Source organism: Nyctereutes procyonoides, unplaced genomic scaffold (genome assembly GCF_905146905.1).
Source record: "Nyctereutes procyonoides isolate TBG_1078 unplaced genomic scaffold, NYPRO_anot_genome, whole genome shotgun sequence".
NCBI lineage: Eukaryota > Metazoa > Chordata > Mammalia > Carnivora > Canidae > Nyctereutes > Nyctereutes procyonoides.
Genome location: NW_026575044.1, coordinates 9,554,792 through 9,578,125, shown reverse-complemented (window position 1 = coordinate 9,578,125; position 23,334 = coordinate 9,554,792). Strand labels below are relative to the sequence as shown.

Here is a 23,334-nt window from a genome sequence, read left to right as displayed (position 1 = left end):
ATGCTAGTATGCCATTAGATATCTAATTTTAAAGTCCTATTTAAAATACAGGTTTTCAGTGTCAGTGCAATCCTGTCCTTTCCCTGGATCACATGCGGTGACAGGATGACCTCTCCAGTCCTCATCCAGCCTCATGATCCTGGGAGAACGTTACTCATTCTTTCCACAATAAAAGTTCTGAAGTGTTTTCCTTGGAGACTCACAGATAAACTAGAATAAACACGGCTTTCTTTGTGGAAATACAATTTTCCCTTCACTTTCCCCAGCCTAATATTTTTTATCTTTAGTACATAATATCTAAATAGATAACAGAATTTTATATTCATAAAGAATGTATCATATTTTATACCTGATGCCTTCTTTTTTTTAAAGACTATTTTATTTCAGAGAGGGGTGGGGGTGGGGGTAGGGGCAGAGGGAGAGAATCTCAAGCAGATTTCCCACTGAGTGTAGAGCCAGATATGCAACTCGATTCTAGGACTCTGAGATCATGACCTGAGATGAAATCAAGAGTTGACTGCCCAACCAACTGAGCCACCAGGGGCCTCATACCTGATGCCTTCTGACCAGCTATGTTTGGGAACAGTTGCTTCATATATATTTTTAAAGATTTTATTTATTTATTTGAGAGAGAGCACTAATGAGCACTAATGAGTACAAGCAGGGGAGCAGCAGAGGGAAAGGGGAAGCAGACCCCCCACTGAGCAGGGAGCCCGAGTGGGGCTTGATCCCAGAACCCTGTGATCATGACCTGAGCTGAAGGCAGATGCTTCCCAGACACCCTGGGAACGATTACTTTGACCTCCAAACCTTAAGATTGTCTAAGTTTTATTTTTGATCTAAGAAATATTTTATGCTGGACATTTAAAGATGGAGAACACCTCTTCTTAGTCTCTTTGCTATTTGGATTTTCTTTATCATAACTATTCATTCCATGAATCAACAAAGATAATGCAGTTAACTCCTTGCCAAAAATGCACTCATTTCTGTGAAAGAACTAATTTTTAAGCAAATCAAAAAATAGCAGGAAATGAAGAAAACAGAGAAGGGGCTTATTAAATTGTTTTTAGGCTCCCCTTTTGACATGGCTGGGCTCTGGATCCATGTTGATATCTGGCTGCTTAATTAATGGGCATTTCTGTCCAGGGTCAAATCCAGGCACAACTCTTACTGGTGAGTATCTCATGTTGGAGCTTTAGGTACTTAATTCCCTGGGCAGGGAAGCTACATCCCCAGTGTGAAGTCTAGCAGCAAACTGGTGAAGGGGAAGAGGAATAAAAGCAGAGGTCCATTTTAAAAAGTTCATTTTTATCCATTTTATGCATTTTTACTACAATCATACTGTTGTTCTGAATAGAAAATATAACTGCATTGTTGTCCATCAGAAATCCTAAAAAAGGAGAGAAGTGTCTCATAATACTCACAAATACCACTTCTAATGTTAGTTTTAAAATTATTATTGTGGCTCCTGGATGGCTCAGTTGGTTAAATGTCTGACCCTTGATTTCAGCTCAGGTCATGATTTCATGGGTCCCAAGATCAAGACCTGTGAAGAGCTCCACACTCAGCAGGGAGTTTGCTTAAAGATTCTCTCCCTCTCCCTCTGCTCCTCCTCCTACTTGTGTGCACATGCTCGTTCTCTCTCCCTCTCCCTCTCTCTCTCATAAATAAATAAATAGATCCTTAAAAAAATAAAATAATTATTGTTATTATTATTTCAAGCTCTTATTCTTAGATAATACCAAGAGCATTTCACAGTAAACATTATGATGTACACAGGCTTACATGAGACAGCATCCCTTCTCAGTAGTGTCTTCCCCTTTGGTCTGGTTATTCTTCCGTAGTCAGGATGGTATTTTCAAATAATGAGAAGACCTGATCAGAGAGATTGAGACTTGCCAGAAGATTCCTGCATCTTCAGTATTGGAAGCAATTGGTTGAAATTGGAATCTACTATTTTTCCTACTGTGTTACATGTACAAACCAGTATTATTTTCTGTTTGGTATCTTCCCATCAATGTGTATGTATACATAATATACACTTTATATATATCATATACATGTGTTATAGAGTTACCAAAGTTCCAATGAAACATATGTGTTCATAAATATTTCCATGACTTCAAATGCTGTGAAAGCTCCTAGTTTAGATGAGAATGCATGAAAGTCACCACTGTTGACTCTTCCCAGGAATTGGAAAGGACACTTAACTAGAGATTAATGGGGGGATCCCTGGGTGGCTCAGCGGTTTAGCACCTGCCTTCGGCCCAGGATGTGATCCTTGAGACCTGAGATCGAGTCCCACATCAGGCTCCTTGCATGGAGCCTGCTTCTCTCACTGCCTGTGTCTCTGCCTCTCTCTCTCTCTCTCTGTGTGTGTGTGTCTCTCATGAATAAGTAAAATCTTAAAAAAAATAGATTAATGAAGTCTGCTAGCTTTCTGGCTGTTCTGCACCAGAAGTAATGTGGACAGATCCCATACACTTTCTATGTGTTGGTGTCTCCTGCTTTACAGGGATCTATAGGGTATTATCACTGGGCTCCTACAGACTAAAGCAGTGTGAGCATTAGGACAGAGGCTGCACCCAATGCTATGCATGTAACATCCCATTGCAGCCATCAGTTACGTACTCCTGGAGATCTGTTGGTGGCTTTGCCTCTGTTTTCTATAGTTGACATTTACTGAGTGTTGACTAAGTAGGGGTCATTTCACAGCATCCCTCTTTTCCTCATTTTAAGCTAAGGAAAGGGAACAGAGGTTAAATGATTCACCTAAGATCGCACTGCCAGCACACAGACTGTCTGCTATTTGAACTTGGGTCTCTGTGACTCCAGAATCTAAACTCTTCCCTGTCCTTCATTATCTCTCCTGAAACAGCCACTGTGGTGTCTCAGAGGTTTTGCCCACACTCTGCAGGCCTACACAGAATCACTCCTGTGGTTGAATTTCTGAACAGGGATGCTGAGGGCAAAGGAGAGGCTCTTATTTTCAAAACAAATGACTTTGGCATTCATAAAAAAAAATAAAAAATAAAAAAAATAAAAAAGGAACGTAGGAAATTGCCAGCACCTCTCTTTGTGAGCAGACACTACTGCTTTGTTTCCCAGCGTAGTCACTTCTCATGAAACAATCCTCGTGTTGCTGGAGGAAGACAGGAAAACTTCAGATGTACAGCTCCTCCCCAAGCACTGTGGTTGCCAGAGCTTCTGGTGTTTACTTTTCAAAATCTAAAAAAAAGTGGTGGCATTCCTACAGCCCCACACCCTCTAGGACCCTGCTAGACGTCCAAGCACAGAAATGTGAATGGGCACCTGTTTCCCAGAAACTCAGACTCAGCCCATCCTCAGCTCAGAAGGGTGCTACCTTTCACGGAGGTCACCCCTGTTTCTTATTTATGTGGAGTTATAGAATATATAAAGAGCTCTTGGATATCATAGAGCCTAGTGGTAATGGATGTTTTCCCGAGATAGGCTCTGAGTATATGTGGGGTCTGATTTCCACTATTTCGCCAGGGTCACTTGGGCAAGCTATGAAGCATAGACTATGGTTCTTCATTGCCATCCAGGTTTAGAAGCCCTGAGTATTTCAGCCTTCCTCTTTTGGAAGAGGCCTTCCTCTTCCTGTTTACAGATAAGAAAAGGCTGAGAGAAGCGAAGGGACCTGATTATTGTCACAGAGCTGTGATGTCCATAATGCCCCCTCCAGACACACACATCATAGAACACGACCACTCACTGGCATGCTTTCATTGTAAGCTCCTGTGGGCAGGGACCATGATTTATACATATTTTTTTCTCTTTTCTTTTTTTTTCTTTGTATAAAATCAACTCCTTGGGCATGGGGAATAGCTTGTTAATTGATTACCATTATTTTTCAAAATTTCAGTTTGGTTCTTTGCTACTAAATTTGATACCATTTCTTACTTCTGAGTACAAATTGCCCCAGAGTATATTTCTCATCTTACCTTCTGCCTTTTCTTCTATTCTTTTCTGTTCAAAAATGTTGCTGTGGTTGGGGTTCCTGGGTGGCTCAGTTGGGTGATAAGCATCTGCCTTCGGCTCAGGTCATGATCCCAAGGTCCTGGGATTGAGCCCCATGTCGGGCTCCCTGCTCAGTGGGGAGTCTGCTTCTCCCTCTCCCTTTGTTGCTCCCTCTGCTTGTGCTCTCTTTCTCGCATGCTCTCTCTTTTGTAAATAAATAAAATCTTTTAAAAAAATGTATTGTGGTAAAAACACTTAACATGAGATCTCTTAGCAGACTGCCAAGTTGTACAATGCAGTATTATCTAAGATTTTAGATAGACTGATTAGCAAGCCATCCTGACACCCACCATTCCATTCTGAGCTTTTGTGAGTTCAACTATTCTATATCTGTTGTGTAAGCAGAATTGGGCAGTTTGTCCTTCTGTGACCATCTTACTGTACTTGGCATAATGCCCTCAGGGCTCATCTATGATGTCAACTTTGCAGCTTTCCTTCTTATTAAAGACTGAATAATATTCCTTTGTATGTATATACCACATTCTTTTAATTCATTAATCCTTCCGTGGAAATTTAAATTGTTTCTACCTTGTGGCTACTGTGAGTAAAGCCCCAGTGAACATGGGAGCCCTAGTGTCTCTTCAAGATCCTGATTACATTTATTGTGGAAAAATACCCATGAGATAGGATCTTCTTTTCTTATCCCCTTTTCCTCCTCTGACTTTTTCATCCTTTTCCAGGACAGAGTGCTAAACTCCCCCACTGTCTACAGAGACTGTTACAGACTTTGTCAACCCAAAGTTCATGATTCAGATTCATGAATCTGGTTTATTAAGAAGGGTCAGATTCCCTAGAGTATTCACTTATTTACTTTAGTATTTATTACTACCACCTGTTCTGTCTGTATTTAATCCCCCCTTTTTTTTAACCTTGAAGAGACTTGAGGGCATTTATCTTGGTTTTCCCATCATAGTTTGGTTTTTAAAATTAGTCCAGCAATGCCTGGGTGGCTCAGCAGTTGAATGTCTGCCTTTTGCTCAGGTTGTGATCCCAGGGTTCATGGTCAGGTCCCACATCGGGCTCCTTGCATGGAGCCTGCTTCTCCCTCGATCTATGTCTCTGCATCTCTCTCTCTCTGTATCTCTCATGAATAAATAAATAAAATCTTTAAAAAATATAAAATAAAATTAGTCCAGTCCAGTACAAACCTCCAATTTTATATCTGAATCAAACTTCTTTCTCCCCATCACAGATTAGACTTAAAACTCCGAGAGTGTAGTGTAAAGAAGAGAAAGAGTCGTCTCCATACTTTGTGTTCCCTATCGTTGGAGGCTCTGGAACCTGTGCCGTGGTGGGCCAGTAGGAGGTATGGTTCAGGAAACATGACCTCTTCTTCATGAGGAAGTTGCTGATTGTCCCCGCTTCTCTGAAGTGTTGTCTGCGGCATGACACTGACCACATGTTATGTGTGGGTAACTTGTGGGCTCTCTCCCCAGCCACTGTGAAGGTGCTAGATGTAGAAGCTCTGGCCCTTGATCCATTGGCCACCTCTGGGGTTAGGTAGTAGGAGCATGATGATTTAAGCCCAGCTACTTCTGCAGTGCCCCCCCCTTATCGCACATGTGTTTCATAACAGAACAGTTGGTGGCATACGGGCTCTGCCTTTGCCTCCTTATCAGCTCTCCCATTCTCTTAGTCCCTTTCAGGTAGGTGAGGAGAGATCAGAAAATTGACTGCCTAAGTAGATCTAACCAGGGAACCAACACCAGACTCCCTCCTCCGAGGCACCCCAGATCATTGCCTTCTGGAAAGGCAAAACACCCTGTCCCATCCCCCGTGGAGTCACTTTTCATCTTGAACACAAACCTTCCACAAGGCCAAAGACAAACACACCCTTCAAATTCTTGCTTTCTACAGACTGGGAAGGATTGTGTGGCTAGGAGAGTTGACTACAGAGTCCTGCTTAGTAAGCCCGGGGAGGATGTCTGGAACCAATTGTTGGCAGCTTCTTTAGCAGTCTCTGTTGACTGTGGGCAGTTCACCACTCTGTCCTTGGCTTTGGGCCTTAGCCTCAGTTCTGGACCAGTAGGGAAGGGCCCTGGATAGTAGGAAGGAAAGGGAAGAGGCCAGACCTCGCATTCTTTTGTCTGGAACAGGAGAGAGTAATCTATTCCTGCTCCCTGCCACCGCCCACCGCTTCTTTTTCTAAGCTCTGGCTGTTTCTGTTCTTGAATTTCATGTTGTTAACCGGTTTGAGGTTCTAGAGGTTGCAAATTCCTTTATTTTGTTCATTGCCAGGTCATCAGTTGCCCTGCCGTGATGCGTTCATTGTGCTGTGGGGGATGTTACATACCACTAATGGAGCAGGGGGTCTGCGTGGAGGGGAGGCTCCTTCACAGACTCCTCCTTCCTGTGTTGTCTGAGCTTCAGTCCCCCAGTGGGCTGGGCGTACAAATGTTTTGTTTTGTGAGACAGGTTAGTGTTTGGTGTGGCCAATTTGCACATTCCTTGATCACATCCCAGGAAGGCTGTAGCTGAAATCAGGCTATGTATTTTTAGGGTATCTTGGAAACAGACCTCGTTGCCTTAACCTGCTGGCCTTGGCAATGACCAAACTTTATGAACAAGCCCCCTGGCAGCAGAAGCTAACCAACATTCCCTGGCTGTCCATCTCTTTTGCTCACAGGAAATCCTCTTGGACTGAGTCAGAATTATGCATGGGTTGCTTATCACATCCCGGTTTTCTCCCACATTTTCTAAAAATGTGCAAAAAGGCAGATGTTCCGGAAGGACTTTTCACATTATCACCTAGGGTTTCCATCTGGGAAGCAGGCTTTAGCTGCCTTTTGGTGGGATGGGGCACATAGATGAGTCTATCTGAGCATTCCTGAGCTGTCCCTCTTCACACATTGTATCTCCACTCTCTGACCAGCTTCTCCCAATGCCCTGCCCTAGTGTGCACACACACATGCACGCGCGCGCGCACTCATACATGCATTCCCTCTCTCTCCCCCCTTCAACCCTCCCCTCTCGCATACCCCCCACCCTTTCTAGTCAGTTATAAGGTAAAATGGCAAGGCTTGCTTTTCCTACAAAGTATATTTTTATTCTAACTATAAATTTACCTCGAGAGACCACTGCATGTAGTTAGATTTCTTTTAGCAAGCAAGGCATGTTTGTGCTTTTAATGCAAACATCAAGAGCACAGTCTGTATTTCTTAGACCAGTCTTTAAATGTTATTGTAGAAATGGACAGCCCCGGTAGCTCAGCGGTTTAGCACCTGCCCTCAGCCCAGGGTGTGATCCTGGAGCCCCAGGATCGAGTCCCGCGTCGGGCTCCCTGCATGGAGCCTGCTTCTCCCTCTGCCTGTGTTTCCATCTCTCTCAATCTCTCTCTCTCTCTCTCTCTCTCTCTCTCTCTCTGTGTGTGTGTGTCTCTAATAAATAAATAAAATCTTAAAAATAAATAAAATCAAATAAATAAATAAATAAATAAATAAATAAATAAATAAATAAATGTTATTGTAGAAATGATTCCCAAATTCACAGTCTTTTCCCCTCACGATACAGACATCTAGTTTTCTTTCAAGTGCAAAGACCCCACTCGCAGGGCTTGGGAACAGTCAGATCCTCGATGGGCACATCTGCCACAGAGGCCAGCTATGTATGGAGACAGACTGGAGATGAACTTCAGAGAGCAAGATGTGTGAGCGTCAACCCCTACCCGGGGCTGCATCCTTACTGCAGTTCTGCCAGAGGCTCTGAAGTCAAAGAAGATATCCAGTAGTGATCGATGGTGAATCACAGCAACTGGCGGGTCAGAAAACTTGGCTTCCTGCCCCCCATTCTTACCCCTTGGCAGTTTCTGTAGGATTTGGTTTGCAAGAGGGTTCTGTAATAAGCAGATACTTATGTTTTACTTGCAATAATATCATTTTAAAGGTGTCTCTTTACATCCTTAAACTGTGGTCTTATTGGCCAGTTGCAAAAAGCTGGACCTGGAGCCCAGGCCCTGGAGATGAGGAATGGAGCCCACCAAGGCCAAGTGGCTCATCCTTGTTCTCATGCCTCCAGCTTTGGCTTCCTGACAGCGGCTCGTGGAGACGTGACTGCTTCCATCTTGGATGAGCAAACCACTGTATAGGGAAGTGGTCCAAGGTCAGAAAGCTAGTTAGGTGAGAAACCAGGACTTAATCCAATTCCAAGTGTAGTCTTCTCTCCACCATATGTGACTAATTCCCAACTACAAGCATTTGCTTTGCTGCTGTGCAAAAAATTTATACTTCTTTTCCCGAGTCTCACGATGATAGGAGTATCTTAGGTCTGCCACATTCTTAATGTGACTCTCCTCCCTTTAAATGTTTTAATTGTTATCTCATTATTTATTTTTTTCTGGTAACATTTGTCATCCCATGGGTTCTTCCAGAGAACAGTGTTTACTTACTATTTTATGGGCTGGCCCCACCCCAACTCAACACTGTGGTCCACGCTGTTCGTATCTCAGCGCATGTGTTCTTGGGCTCCCGACGATAGAGTCTCCTGCATGAGGAAGCTGGATGAAAGCCTGGAAAGGTTATTTTGTTTAAATTCTTTCCTTGAAGTTCCTTTGGCAAAGGATCCAGGCTGGAAATCATACCAGAACAGTTGTGTTTCATAGCTCCAGTGTAATTGAGAGACTGTAATTCATGGCCATTGAATTGCTTCTTTGAAGTATAAGAAAAACCAGAACAACTTTTATGGCCCTTTAACCCACAGGATTATAGTACATATGAATTAAAGTCAAGTGTATTATGAACTCTCCCAGGTACCACAGCTGGCAGGATTCCATCTTCACCCTAGCCCTCTCTAATTGGTTGACTTTCAACTGAAAGTGGAGAGGAGGCTATCAGAATCTTGGAAGGCTTTTTCTTCTCTCTCATCTTTGCAGTTTTGTAAAACAGACCAGAGATGAGGGGTCTCCTTATGGCAGCTCAACTAAACATGAGAATTGTTCTTTCTCTGCTGGATCTCTTCAAGAAAGGGCAACAGAAAAAGAAGGAACATGTACCTGTCACTTCCTACCTGTCAGCATAATGCTGTCCATTTTGCACACACATTTTCACTGAATTCTCACAAACAGTCCTATGAAGCTACTGGTAGCATTCCCATTGTACAGGTGGGAATGAGACTGGCTCAGTAAATGAAAGAAGTCCAAGGTCACCAAGTTAGGGGGTAGTACTTGAATGCCAGCAGAGACGTGAGCCGAAGCATGTGCCTTGTACAGAGCCAACACTGCTTCCCAGAACTCATACCTGAGGCCACAGAAAAATCCAGAGTATTGCAGGAGCCCCATGGCTTGGGTCCTGATAGCCCCAGCATAATCAGCTGTACAATAAATCACAGAGATTTACATTGTTACAGCTGTTCATTTCAGAATTTTGTGGGAAAACTGTAGAGAAAGGAAGGCAGCAAAACCATATATTAGTATTTAATGACTCTGAAGTGTTTCTATTATGTTTAATAAACATATGTCTCATGACATCTTTCTGTCTTGTTTTAAGAGATGCTCAAAAATCAATATCATTAGAAAAATAGGGAATGTAGTTCTCTAGTGCTTGAAAAACTCCATGTCTTCAAAGGCAATGGTTTTTCCATTAAAAATTTCATCAATAGCTGAGCTGATTAAAAAAGTGGTGAGGGGAGCACCTGGGTGGCTCAGCCAGTTAGGTATCCAACTCTTGGTTTCTGTTTGAGTCATGATCTCAGGGTTGTAAGATTGAGCCCAGCTTTGGGCTCTGTGCTCAGCGTGGGATCTACTTGAGATTCTCTCTCTCTCTCTCTCTCTCCTTGTCCCCCTCCCCCACCACGCCATGTGCACTCTCTCTCTCAAATAAATAAATCTTTAAAAAATAATAAAATAAAAAGAAGTGGGGTGGTTCTTTAAGAATGGGGAGGGTAGGGATCCCTGGGTGGCTCAGCGGTTTAGCGCCTGCTTTCACGCCCGGGTCGTGATCTTAGAGACCTGGGATCGAGACCCACATTGGGCTATCTGCGTGGGGCCTGTGTCTCTCTCTGCCTGTGTGTCTGCCCCTCTTGCTCTGTGTCTCTCATGAATAAATAAATAAAAATATTTTTAAAAAAAGAATGGGGGAAAAAAATAAAAATAAAAAAAATAAAAAAGAATGGGGAAAGTAGAATCATGCTCCACTTGTCCTGAGAGGAGACAACCCATAGGACATAAAAATTTGTGAGCTTACATTGTACATATTCCTTAGTAATAGCTTCTGTTAGCTATGTTTACTGCCTGGGCTATCTTCAATAGGGACTTAATCCTAGAGAATACTGGTTAGGTCATTACCAGTCCTGCCACGCCACTAGATGGCGCTGTGGTAGCATGGATCTGCTTGGTGTACACCCCCCCCCCCCACCATGGGTTTGAGAAGCAGGTGAGAACTTCTTGTTCTGTTGGGATACCCCCAGAGCCTAAGGAAGTGAGAATTAGAGCCCAGAGTATGATATCTTTTCACACCTCTGCTTCTGGTTCCTGCACATCTCTTCTATGTGCCTGCACATCTTCACTTGTTGTTTTCTTGCCCCTTTACTGCCTTTCCCTCCATGTCTTCCTAACACCTGCCCACCAATCCTCTTTACCTATAACTTTCACTCTTTCCTCCCTTATTCTTTACTCATGTTTTCTCTTTGATGGGTGGGTGCACAGCACACTTACATGGTGCAGTGATAAACCGAGGTGTTTATCTGGGAGTCAGGGCAAGTAGCCCAACTATGGGGGGCTACTTTGCAGAAGGATGATCATCTTGCCCTTCAGACTGGAATCTTTCCTCACTCCTGGCATGGTCTCTTTGTGGGCTTGTCTTGCTACCTTTCCCTATGATGAATTTGCTGCTTTCTCAAAAATGATGGGTTTGGTTTTAGCAAATACGGTCAGAGGAAGGATGGAGACTCTGGCATAGATGTAGAATGTGAGGAGTGCACCAAATGTTTTGATCTTCTTGGGCATCATCCGGAAGCAATGCTGAAAGGAAGCTGCCAGAACCTCCATCTAAATCCCTTTGAAGTGGGGAAAGAAACATCCAAATGAGCCCAGGTCTCCTCCTGGTCAGTTTGGTGCTCTGTTCTGAGTAGCTGCTAGCTCCAAGGAGGAAGAGTCTTGATAGACAAAGAGAGGAACCATTGACCAATGCTATTTATTGTAGGGCCTGTAGTTCTGAATACTTGGAGGGGTGACCTGTGTCTGACTCATTTGTAGTTCAGAAGGGGATCATGAAAAATCATCTCAAATATTTCAGTCTTCTCCTTAAAGTGTTTTATTACTGCTGTGTGGGATTATCATTATTCCCATCTGCAAACCACAGCTCTGCAAAACCAGGGATCATGTGATGGGAAATGGGCATGGCCCTTAGATTTTGGCAAGGGTGTCTAGAGTAAAAATTCCCCATCTTTAACACATGGTGGATTCCTTATGTCCTTTAGTTTCTAGAATGAGGCTGGACATGGTCTCTTCATAGTACCCAGAGCAAGGAGAAACTTTCAAAACATCTGTACTCTCTAAGGTTGAAAGTAGGTTGTCAAGAGGAGGCGGCACTCATGGGAATCAGACCTGTAGATGGGCAAGCATGTTTGGACTCGCCCGGCATATTTTCTCTCCGGTGCAGTTCATCTTCTATTGAAATAAGACTTCCTCATGCTTCAGAAGCAACACTTTCTGAGATGTTATTCATGCTAACCAATTACAATGAAGTTCAAGTGAATAGTTGGAAGGCAGTGTTTGGAGCTGGCCTCAAATGACCTTGAATGTGGTTGTGTCCGGTGCTGTAGATGTATCCTTTGTATTGACCATGCCTCAGTCCTGCATCAGAGGTGCAGGCTGATGGTCCCGTTTCATAAGACACAGGTGAATAATGTGAATATGTGGTTTTTGGTGGGCTTTCCCTTGCCACCACAGGACTTTAAAAATCAAGTAAAATCTGAGATGAAACAAATCATTCTCTGGGCTACCTAGACATTCAGTCTGTGGAGAATATATTTCCAAAGAAATGTAATCATTTTGTTTTCCAACACTACAAATAGTCACTGATATAGTGATATAGCATGTTATATTGAAGCATGTTATATTGAAGCACATTCTCTGCCTTCGGAATCCTACAATTTACTAGATAAGATGCACTCAGTGAATACCCAAAGATCAACATAAGGCCTGTAGGCCTAATATTTGAACTCTCTTTTATCTTGATTAGTGAACACTGTAGAGATGACGCTCCTTGATGACTGCTTTGGCCATGCTGTAAACTAAAGGATCATAATTGAAATGTGTGTCTGGTGGTAGACAGGGGAGCGAGAAACAGGGTTGAGTCCTTTGGTTTTGAAGGTCTAGAGAAGTGTCCTGCCCTTTTCAGTGTGGGGGCATGGTTGACATTATGGGACTTTCTGGAGAGAAATGAAAGGTGAGAGCCCCCTGCAGACCACAGCTCCCCCCCCCCCACTCCCCACCCCCAATTTCTGGCTTCACATCCTGTTTCCTTTTCTTCTTCCATGTTCTTTTTTCCCTTTCTCCTTTGCCTCCTGTCATCTTCCCACCCCTTCTGGGAAGAAGAGCAAAGAGCTGACACTTCTCAGGGCCTGCCATATGTCATCATCTGGCTGGCCCGAGGGTAGGAAACAGGGAGGGGTAGAATCACCAGGTAGCTGTTTGTGCCTATTTGTCCACAGTCTGGCAGGCACAATGCCTTCATTGGAAAAACAAGCACCAAGGTTTATGTATCTGATCATTATCAAGAAAATATTCTGAGGAATTAAGCAAGAGAAAACATCTTCAATCAACTATTATTACTTGTAAATGAGAGTCAGGAACATGCGTAGCCTCTCTCATTCGACTAAGACTTGAAACTATAAGTGAACTAGCCAGCCTGTTGCCCCATGCCCCTGGAGTGATTGCCAGGTGAATAAGCAGATCAGATAGGTGACAGAGCCAGGAATTAAAACCAGATTTTATAACCTCAGGTCGGGCGCTCATTCTACTTTACTCATCTTCCTGAGGGGACTTGGGGAGCCCCTAAGATCAGTGGTATCCTGTGCTATTTACTCAACAGTTAATGTTTGGTTTTGAAGGAAGAGGAATAAAAAAAAAAAAGAAAGAAAGAAGAGGAATATGTCAGGTCTCATTAGCCCTTATCTGTCTCTTTAACTTGATTAGCCAATAATTATTTATAATAGCCCTATCCTTTTCTCTTTCCCTCTCTCTCTCTCTCTCTCTCTCTCTCTCTCTCTCTCTCTCTTTGGGGGGACTCACCTTTACATCGTTCATACTGATAAGGGCTTAGTTGTTAAAATGAAGACTTTGGGTTTAGATTTTTTAGGTTTAAATCCAAGCTCTGCCACTCACTAGTTGCATGACCTTGGGGGAGGTTATTTAACTTCCAGGTGTCTCAGAATCATTAACTTCGAAATGGGGTAACAAGAGATCGTACATCAAGGGGTTATTGTGAGGATTATGTGAGTTAATATGTGTATAGCCCTTAAAAGAATTCCTGATGTTGAATCAGTACTATGTAAATGTAGTGAATTTAGCACTGTTGCGAATATTACCACTTTGCTGTGTTTCTTCTAGCTTTGTAAATGAGCTTTATGACAACAGTGTGTCATTAATACAGTCCCCTTTAAAAAATTTTTTTTCAAGATTTTGTTTACATTCTAGTTAGTTATCATATAGTGTAATGTTGGTTTCAGGAGCAGAATTTAGTGATTCATCACTTGCATACAACACCCAGTGCTCGTCACAACAAATACCCTCCTTAATGCCCGTCATTCATCCAGCCCATCCCCTCACTCACCTTCCTCCATCAACCCTGTTTGTTGTTCTGTATCCTTAAGAGTCTCTTATGGTTTGCTTTCTTCTCTCTTTTATTTCCTTTTCCCTATGTTCATTGGTTTCATTTCTTAAATTCTACGTGAGTGAAATCCTATGGTTGTCTTTCTCTGACTTATTTTACTTAGCATAATACCCTCTAGTTGCATCCATGTTGTTGCGAATAGCAAGATTTCATTCTTTTTGATGGATGAGTGATACTCCATTGTGCATATATACACACCACATCCTCTTTATCCATTCATCAATTCTTGGACTTTTGGGCTTTCTCCATTGTTTGGCTATCGTTGACACTGCTGTTGTAAACATCAGGGTGCATATGCCCCTTTGAATCAGTATTTTTGTATCTTTTGGGTAAATACCTAGTAGCGCAATTGCTGGATCATAGGGTAGCTCTATTTTTAACTTTTAAAAGTATTTCTTGAGAAAGCTCTTTATATATTGTTTTTTAAAATTTCTACATTGATTTCTCTTTTACATTTGATTTTATGTTTGGTTGGTGATTCATCTTTATTGTGGTAAAATATACATAACATAAAATTTACCATTTCAACCATTTCTAAATATACGGTTCAGTGGCATTAATTACATTCACAGTGTTGCACAACCATCGCCACTTTTTATTTCCAAACCTTTATTATCACCCCAAACAGAAACTGTACTCCAGGAGGCAATAATTTCCCCATCCCCACTCCCCAGCCCCTGGTAATCTCTCATCTACCTTCTGTCACTATACTTGGAGTATTCTGTTCATCCTTTTGTGTCTGGCTTTTGTCACTTATCATACTGTCTTTAATGTTCCTCCATGATGTAGCAGGTGTCAGAACTGCATTTCTTCTTGTGGCTGAAGAATAGCCCATTGTATAGATATACTACATTTAGTTTGTCCATTCATCCATCCATGGACATTTGAGTTGTTTCCACATTTTGGCTGTTGTGAATAATGCTGTGATGGATATGGGCATACAAGTATCTTTTTGAGTTTCTGCTTTTAATTCCTTTAGGTATTCTAGAAATGGAATTGCTAGATCATACGGTACTTCTTTGCTTAGTTCTCTGTGACCCCACCAATCAGTTTTCCACAGCAGCTGTGCTATTACACTTTCCCCTCAACAATGCAGAAGGGTTCCAGTTGCTCTACATCTTCAGCATTTGTTATTTGTATTTGTGCATAGTCTCTTGCTAGCATTATAGGTATTAAATAAAAACAATTTATAATAAAAATTGAAGACTGTATGTCAGACATGAGTCCTTAGTTAGGTCACTGACCTAAGAGTTATTTATTCAGCAAGAAGAGTGTCTTGATAAGAACATTGGGTTCAAAACCCCAGGAGTTCAGAAAATGAAGTTTCATTATACTTTTTACCTGGGGTTAATGATCTCCGTGTGCTCCCAGAAGGCAGAGGAGAGGTATGTGGGGGTCACCTACATGGGGCTGCTGCAGGAAGATACTTCCCGGTCCTCACGTCTCTGCTGCAGAGAGGCCAGGGCCACTCCTCAAGGAAGCCAGCTGTGACTGCACATTTTGGAATTCACTCGCCACAGGTGTTGGCAGCCCTGGCCCTGGTTCAGCATAACGTTTTCCCTGGAGGAACGCCACCCTGAGGATTTCCTTGTCTGCAGATTATGTTATTGTCAGACCGTTCAACTTGGATCAGAGAGAGATTGGTTTGTCTGGACGTTGCCAGAGAAGTGCCTACGCATGACCTGCTGTCTGAGCACCTGCCAAAGAAAGCTGTTATCTCCTCATGGCAGTTTGGGGCTTAAAGATGCACCAGATAGTGGCTGGTCCCAGTGCCGGCGGTTCTGATTGCTCCCTGACATGCAAGGCCCCGTCCTCACCCCTCACCCACATACTTCCTCCTCTGTCCTCACATACTCCAGGCTGCCTTGAATTGGCTCCCCTCGTCCCTGGGTGCTATTGGGTGCTCTGCAGCCAGGGCTGGGAACCAGGAAATGTGAGCTGCAGGCCTTGCCCTTGCCATGCCATTAGCATAGTTGAGCGACCTGGAAGGAGGCCCTGGTTGCACAGCATACCATACACCAGCCCACATCTCAGTTTTTCTCAGGGAAGATAATCCCTTCACTGGTGATTCCCAGCTAAGACCAAATGGGATCATGGGAGATGAAAGTGCATTGTTAATCAAAGTATTAGCTGTTAACATCCATCAAAAGCTTCTTGAGAGAGAACCTTCTGTGTCTTACAGCACAGAGTGCACTCAGAGTGGAAGCTCAGAAAATTCCAGCCAAAACAAAGATGCCCACACTTTGGTTTTCACAGTGAGGCCAGTTCTCCAGGGACTTGTCCCCAGTGACATTGCCAGTTACCTTTGATTAACGCCCAGGTGGCTCGACAAGACGTCACACAAATCAGTTTCCTTCTCTTGCTGTTCCTCACATTGCTCCTTTTAAAGGGAACTTCCCTCTATTTGGCATCATTAAGCCCATTCATTAAGTGTCTCGTGGTGTAGGGCCAGTACATCATGCCTTTTTTTTTAAGATTTTATTTATTTATTAGAGAGAGAGAGAGAGAGCGCGGCAGAGACACAGGCAGAGGGAGAAGCAGGCTCCATGCACGGAGCCCGACGTGGGACTCAATCTCGAGTCCCCAGGATCAGGCCCTGGGCTGAAGGCGGTGCTGAACTGCTGAGCCACTGGGGCTGTCTTACGTTATACCTTTGATGAAAGTCCAGGCCCCGAAGTGGGTTTGGAGGCCCTGAGACGGCCAGAGCTGACCACGATGCACCCGCGGAAAATCACTCCCATCTGCACATACCCTCAAAACAGACGCCGTGGCATTTTGCACCAGCTGATGTCGTCTTGGTGCCAATTCATAAATCAGAACCTTTCTGGAATGTAGGTCACATTAATGCTTCGGATTGTGGGGCCAACTCCTTCATCCAAAGCACAGAGACATCTTGCTACACAATAGGAAGGTGCTTGAAGAAGGTTAAGCCTGGGGCTGATAAATTGCTCTTTTCTCTCCCCTATGCCTCCTGCCCACAGACTTTGAGCTTTTTGTGTCTGTAGAGGGGTCTCCAGTTTGGAGGGGGACCCTGGAAGGCCAGCCAGCCCTTGTTCTGCGTTGTGTTCTTGATTTGGTTGGGCTCTTGAATCCTGGACCCACCTGTATTTGTTGCAGCTGCCCCTACTTTATATTTCGTACTTGGAGGTAGAGGTCTAATGTCTTCTGACTGTCCACATTTGTCAGATATGTACGAACTCCTCCCACGTCTGGAACTCTTCTAGCCTCAGGGACTGCATCAGGTAACTAGACAAAAGCCCAGCCCTCATGGGTTTATCTGTTTCATCCTCAAGTGGTTAGCTCACAGTGTTGAAAGTATCACACATATCATGGATTGTATTCTGTGCAAACACGTTAACTTTGCATACAGAAAAGGCCCACTCATCACAATGTACTGCACGTCTAATACTAGCCAACTAGCTGGCAGGTGTATCGCAAGAGTCTGGGGGAGTTGGGAGCTGTTCTGGACATTTTGTCGCCAGTTAGCCAACAGGCTTTCATTGAGCATCCTCTACCTGCCCAGTGGTATAGACAGAATCATTTTACCACGTGTCTGCCAATGCTGTTTTCATTAGAGCACCATGACATGTGTTTTAGTCAAAGGAGATGGTTTATATGTATTTGTAAAGGGGCTCCTGGGTGGCTCAGTGGTTGAGCATCTGCCTTTGGCTCAGGTTGTGATCCCAGGACGCTGGGAGTCCTGCATTGGGCTCCCCCCAGGGAACCTGCTTCTCCCTCCTCCTGTGTCTCTGCCTCTCTCTCTGTGTCTCTCATGAATAAATAAATAAAATCTTTAAGAAATAAAAAATAAAATATTTTGTATGAAGTTGTCCAATTTGTGGCAGATTCTTCTTTCACCTGGGTGGTGGAAAAGCTCACTTCCCTCTCGAATGTCTGGGGTCATCCCCAGAGCTGAGCTGTTGTGGCTCAGGTCTCTCAACCCTCCTTCTCTGCAGGCCGGGCTGCTCTCAGATTCTCCTTCGCCGCACATGGTACTTGGGAGTCTGTGAGGGTGTGCATGGCTCTGTCGGCCCATCTCCTCCTCCAGGGGATGCTGTGCTGCCGGGGCCCAGGCCCCTACTCACCTAGACTCTCAGGCCTCCCTGATCCCTCCGCTGCTTCCCTGGAGGCGCTGAGCACGGGTGACCCATGGGAAGAATACAGATTCATGTCTCAAAATATCACCCAGCCCCCCCTTCTTCGTACTATCTGTAAAGACTTATCAAAATTGTGACATAAATTATCCTTTGGATCCTGTAAGTGTGTTGCTGCTCTCTCCTTTATTAGGTGCACAGACTGGCTTAGGTGCAATCCCTGCCATAGGAGCAACAGTCATGGGGACAGGACACGAACTGGTGGCATATTGGGGGTCTGCACCTCATCTTAAACCCCTCACTGTGATGTCTCTGCTGCATAGTGCCCCTTGGGTGGTCCTGCTGTTTGTGAAGTCCCCTCTGATAGCTGCTATCAACAAGCAGGACAGTTTGTTTCCTAAGTGGGCATTAGAAGCATCCGGGTAAATCGTGTGCTTTGTTCTATTTATTTATTGGTAGTTTTAAAATTTCTTTTTGGGGGCACCTGGGTGGCTCAGCAGTTTAGGGTCTAGCCAGCCAGGGCATGATCCCAGGGTCCTGGGATCAAGTCCTGCATCAGGCTCCCCAAAGGGAACCTGCTTCTCTCTCCACTGATGTCTCTGCCTCTCTCTGTGTGTCTCTTATGAATAAGTAAATAAAATTTTTTTTTTTTTAGAAATCTCATGAAGTAAATAAAATCTTTTAAAAATCTCATAAGTAAATAAAACCTTTAAAAATTCTTTCTTGAAGATTAGCTTTTTCCCTGTATCCTTTTCACAATCTTTTTTTTTTTTTTAATTTCTGTATCTTTTACATTCTATCACTTCATACCACCTGGTTTGTGATCAGGCCTGTGGATAAGAGGTAGTGATCAGTGAATTAAAACAACATGTGTTTTAGAATAAGGCCATAATACCCCTTTTTATGACTGGGGTCTTTCCTGTTTTTGAAATGAGGCCAGAAATGCCTCAGGGACGTTTAACTCCTGCCCCAGACTGGAGGAGAAAGGACTGTGGCAGGGAGGGAGCCACCAAAGCCCTAGCCTGTGAGCTCCTGGAGTCAGGATACACCTTAACAAAGTTAAGGGGACAAAGTTCCAGGGGACAAGGACAGGGAAAGGATGTTAATCCCAAGGGCTTACCTTGAGCCAGAGTGACCTTCCCAGCTCCCCTCTCATCAGCCAGCATGCCCAAAACAGTAGTTTAATAAGAAACCCCAAGTGCCAGGTGGCCACCCGTCCTGCTCCTTTACCTCAGAGTCCCAGCTCCCTGTCAGCTGACTCTGCTGCCTTCGATCTATTGCACCAATCTCTGACTCTCAAAACATCTAGGGAAGGGTGTAAATAATGATAATCACAGAGTAGTCCCAAAAGTATAGGCTACAAAGCACTTAATAGTGTGGGCAGATTTTTCCCTGGGTTTAGGATCGGATTGCAATTTCCAGTTTAAAATTGCTACTTATGTGACTTGGAGATAGAAGCATAAAGGAAGCTATTCTAACATCTTCTGTTTTTGAGGGGAAGGAGCAGCCAGGAGTTGAGAGAAAGGTGATGGACCAACCAGAACAGACGAACCCTTTTGGATTCCTTTCTATGCTTTAGAAGTAAAAGAGGGGATCCCTGGGTGGTGCAGCGGTTTAGCGCCTGCCTTTGGCCCAGGGCGCGATCCTGGAGACCCGGGATCGAATCCCACGTCGGGCTCCCGGTGCATGGAGCCTGCTTCTCCCTCTACCTGTGTCTCTGCCTCTCTCTCTCTCTCTCTGTGTGACTATCATAAATAAATAAAAAATTAAAAAAAAAAAAGAAGTAAAAGAGATTTCAGGGCACTTGCTGGCTCAGTCATAGAGTGTGTGACTCTTGATCTCAGGGTTGTGAGTTCAAGCCCCACGTTGGATGTGGAGCCTACTTAAATAAATAAATAAAAATACTAAGCAGCTACATTGATTAGATGTATGGGATTTTTCATTTGAGTAAGTCTCTGGATGGAATAGCAGATAATGAGTTTAATGTTTGTTTTTTTAATTGTGGTAAAATACACCTGGCATAGAATTCACCACTTTAACAATTTTCTGTAAGACTTTATTTATTCATTATTTGAAAGAGAGAGACAGTAAGTTGGGGGAGGAGCAGAGGGGGAGAGAGAAGTAGGCCCTGCACGGAATGCAGAGCCCGACATGGGGCTCCATCTCCCAACACCCATATCATGACCTGAGCTGAAATCAAGACTTGGATGCTTAACCGACTGAGCCACCCAGGTGCCCCTTGTTTTAACAATTTTTAAGCCTCCAATTCAGTGGCATTAAGCACATCAAGAATATTGTGCAACCATCACTACCACTCATCTCCAGAACTTTTTCACCTTACCACACTGTACCCTGTACCCACTAACAGTAACCCCCTGGCCATCACTTCCATGGCTCTACTTCTTGTCTTTATGAATCTCATTGCTGTAGGTCCCTTGTATAGATAGTATTATACTCTTTTTGAGCCAAAATTTTAAATGTGGTTTTCCTTTCAAATTTTAGTATTGCTCATGCTCTTACAAATAGTTGATTTACTTGCATTATTTCCATACTCTCTATTAGGGCACCACGTGAGCACAGTGGCTTTGTACAGGGATTCAAGTGCTAAACGACCTGGATCCCGACTGCCTGTTCTGAGTGATGCAGCTTTGGGCAAAAGCATGAATCTCTCTGTGCTTCAGTCTCCTCAGCTGTCACCTGGGGGTGACAAACGTCCTCACCTCCTAGGATTGTAGTGAGGAGGAAATGAGGTGGTAAGAGTGTGATGCTTTACAGTGTCTGGCATGTGGCAAGCACTCACAAGTTTAAGTAGCAGGAGCATCAGTATGACCACCAGTGTTATTTAATAAGCAGGACCATTCTCATCCTATAGTTGTGGGACCTAAGGCCTTGATAGCTCATACAGACTAAAGAGTCACAGATCCATGACTACTCCAGACCTCATGAGCATTAATTCCACTTAGCTTCCCTTGTTGAGATGTTGTAGAAGAACATGGTATTATAGCCAGCCTCCACCATGGCCTCCAGGTACTCAACATTTGTGGATATCCTCTCCCATCTTCAGCCAGAGTTGATCTGTGTGACCAATAGAATATGGCAGAAATGATGGTTTGCCATTTCTGAGATTAGATTATAAAGGACATTGGCTTCTGTTTTGTTCATTTTCTTTTTTTCCTGGGTCACTCACTTGGAGGGAAGCTGCCTGCCTTCCTGTGGTGGCCCTATGGAGAAGCTCACATGATGGATCACTGAAGCCTCTGGTAAATAGCCAGGGAGAAACTGAGGTGTGCCTTTGCTTACATAGATTGTAAGCATCTTGAAGATAGATCCTTCTCAGGACTTGGGGCTCTGTTAATCATGTTTTGAATTAATGAATAAATGCATTTTATTTAAAGAAAAGAAAATAAGGCATTTTAGTTAAAGGAAGGTATCCATCTTTTCAGCACTGTTGTGTGAATATGAAAGGGATGTTTGGTATTCATATTTGAGTTGTTATCTGAATTTTCTTCTTTGGATCCTTGATAAATTTAAGTAGTATTTTCTTTTTCTTACCCTGACCTCAACTTATGACCATGGCTTATTACCATGTTTCATGTTTGATAAACTTACCAATTTCTTTGAAGGCTCACTCAGTTTGGAAAGGGGGCTGCTATGGATGCCAAAGAGTTAGCAGTCACCTGTATGGGAAAGTTAGTATATTAGTGTTCTATTACTGTCATCACAAAGTATCACACACTTAGTGGCTCCAAGAACATTATTATCTTATGGTTCTGTAGGTCACAAGTTCAACCCAAGTCTCACTGGGTTATAAAAATAAGGTATTGACATGGTTGCATATCTTTTTGGAAGCTTGAGGGGGAGAATCGCTTCCGGCTTCTAAAGGGTGCCCTCCTTCCTTGGTTTATGGCCCCATTCCTCCAGACCAAGATGATCCATATTAGTGAGGACTTTGAATTGTGGGATTATCTCCTAGTTAATGAGAATGTGGATTGACTGTTGAAATGTGAGCAAATCTACTTCAGTTTATGGTGTGTATTTCCTTCCTTTGGAAGAAGGTTTCATGTGAAACCATGACAGATCCAAGCATTTCATGTAAGGTCCAGATTTAGGACCAGGGAATCAGAACTAGAGCAGAGTTCCTCTGTCTTGTCACTTTTCTCACTTAAGGGGAAAAAAGCCTCCCAATATAGGTAATATAGAATGATGTTAGAACTGAGAGTTGTGGTATATTACAGAAGAGAGGTGATGGTGTCCTTACATTTTTACAGAGATCACTGAAGATACCTTATGGCAGGGTATCCACAGGACCTGAGTTTTCCACCTTGATTGTACAAGTTAAGATCTGAGTAGGTTTAATATAGTTGGAAAAGACTCTAAACATCACCAGAAACTGTATCACACCTGAATTGAATATTGAGGGGGAAAAAAAAAAAAGACCCACTTGTAATTGGAGATCAGAGATAGAGAATATGTCTCCTTGATTCCTTCAAGGCAGAAGGCAGGACAATCTATGCCAGTATTACTGTCATCTTGTAAATCCAGCTAACCAGGCATCTGGCATTTTTAATGAATTGGTGGAAGTTTACTACTGCATGTCCAGCCCCACATCAGGCACTGGATATACACAATAAGCTAAGATGCTATTTGCTACATGGGGTGCTCACAGCCTACATTTATGGGGAGGATGAGAAAAATTCACAGTGAAATGAGAGATAAAAGTGGGTGTCAGGGAAAGATTGATTAACTGCTTCCTCTAAAAAACCTTACAGTAATGGTGGCAATTAAATTTAAGGCCCTGAAAGATAAGGAGTTTTAAGAGGAGAAGGAGGGTAAGTCATTCCAGGCTGAAGAACCCTGTTGCTATAAGTGCTGTGAATCTTAGGACAGGCACTGATAGAAATAGCCTAAGAAGCCACAAAATCTGGGGGCACCTGGGTGGCTCAGTCAGTTGGGCATCTGACTCTTGGTTTTGGTTCAGGTCATGATCTCCGGTTCCAGGGATCAAGCGCCATGTTGGGCTCACCACTCAGTAGGGAGTTTGCTTGAGGATTCTCTCTCCTCCTCCCTCTGTCCCTTCCTCCACTTGCACTCACTCTCTCTAAAATAAATAAATAAATCTTAAAAAAAAAAAAAAGTCACAGAATCTGAGTTAGACGTGGCCTAAGTGGTTATGTCTCACCTCTGCCATCTAGGCAGTTCTGCACACGTTAGAATATTTTCAGTCTCTGTAATAGAAAAATCACCTCAAACTAGTTTAGATTGCAAAATGGGATTTATTGGTACACAGATCTCAAAAAATATAGTTAGGTCAGGCTGCAGATACAGTTTGATAAAGGTGTTCGGTAGCAAAATGGTTGCTTAGTGCTGGGTGT

General features: G+C 43.4%; 1 protein-coding gene across 1 annotated transcript in view; it reads left to right on the top strand.

Annotated features, from left to right (window-relative positions):
* The window catches only part of SMYD3 (SET and MYND domain containing 3), a 716,195-nt gene that overhangs the window by 479,678 nt on the left and 213,183 nt on the right, over positions 1–23,334 (top strand). The gene's annotated exons all lie outside the window — the stretch shown is intronic.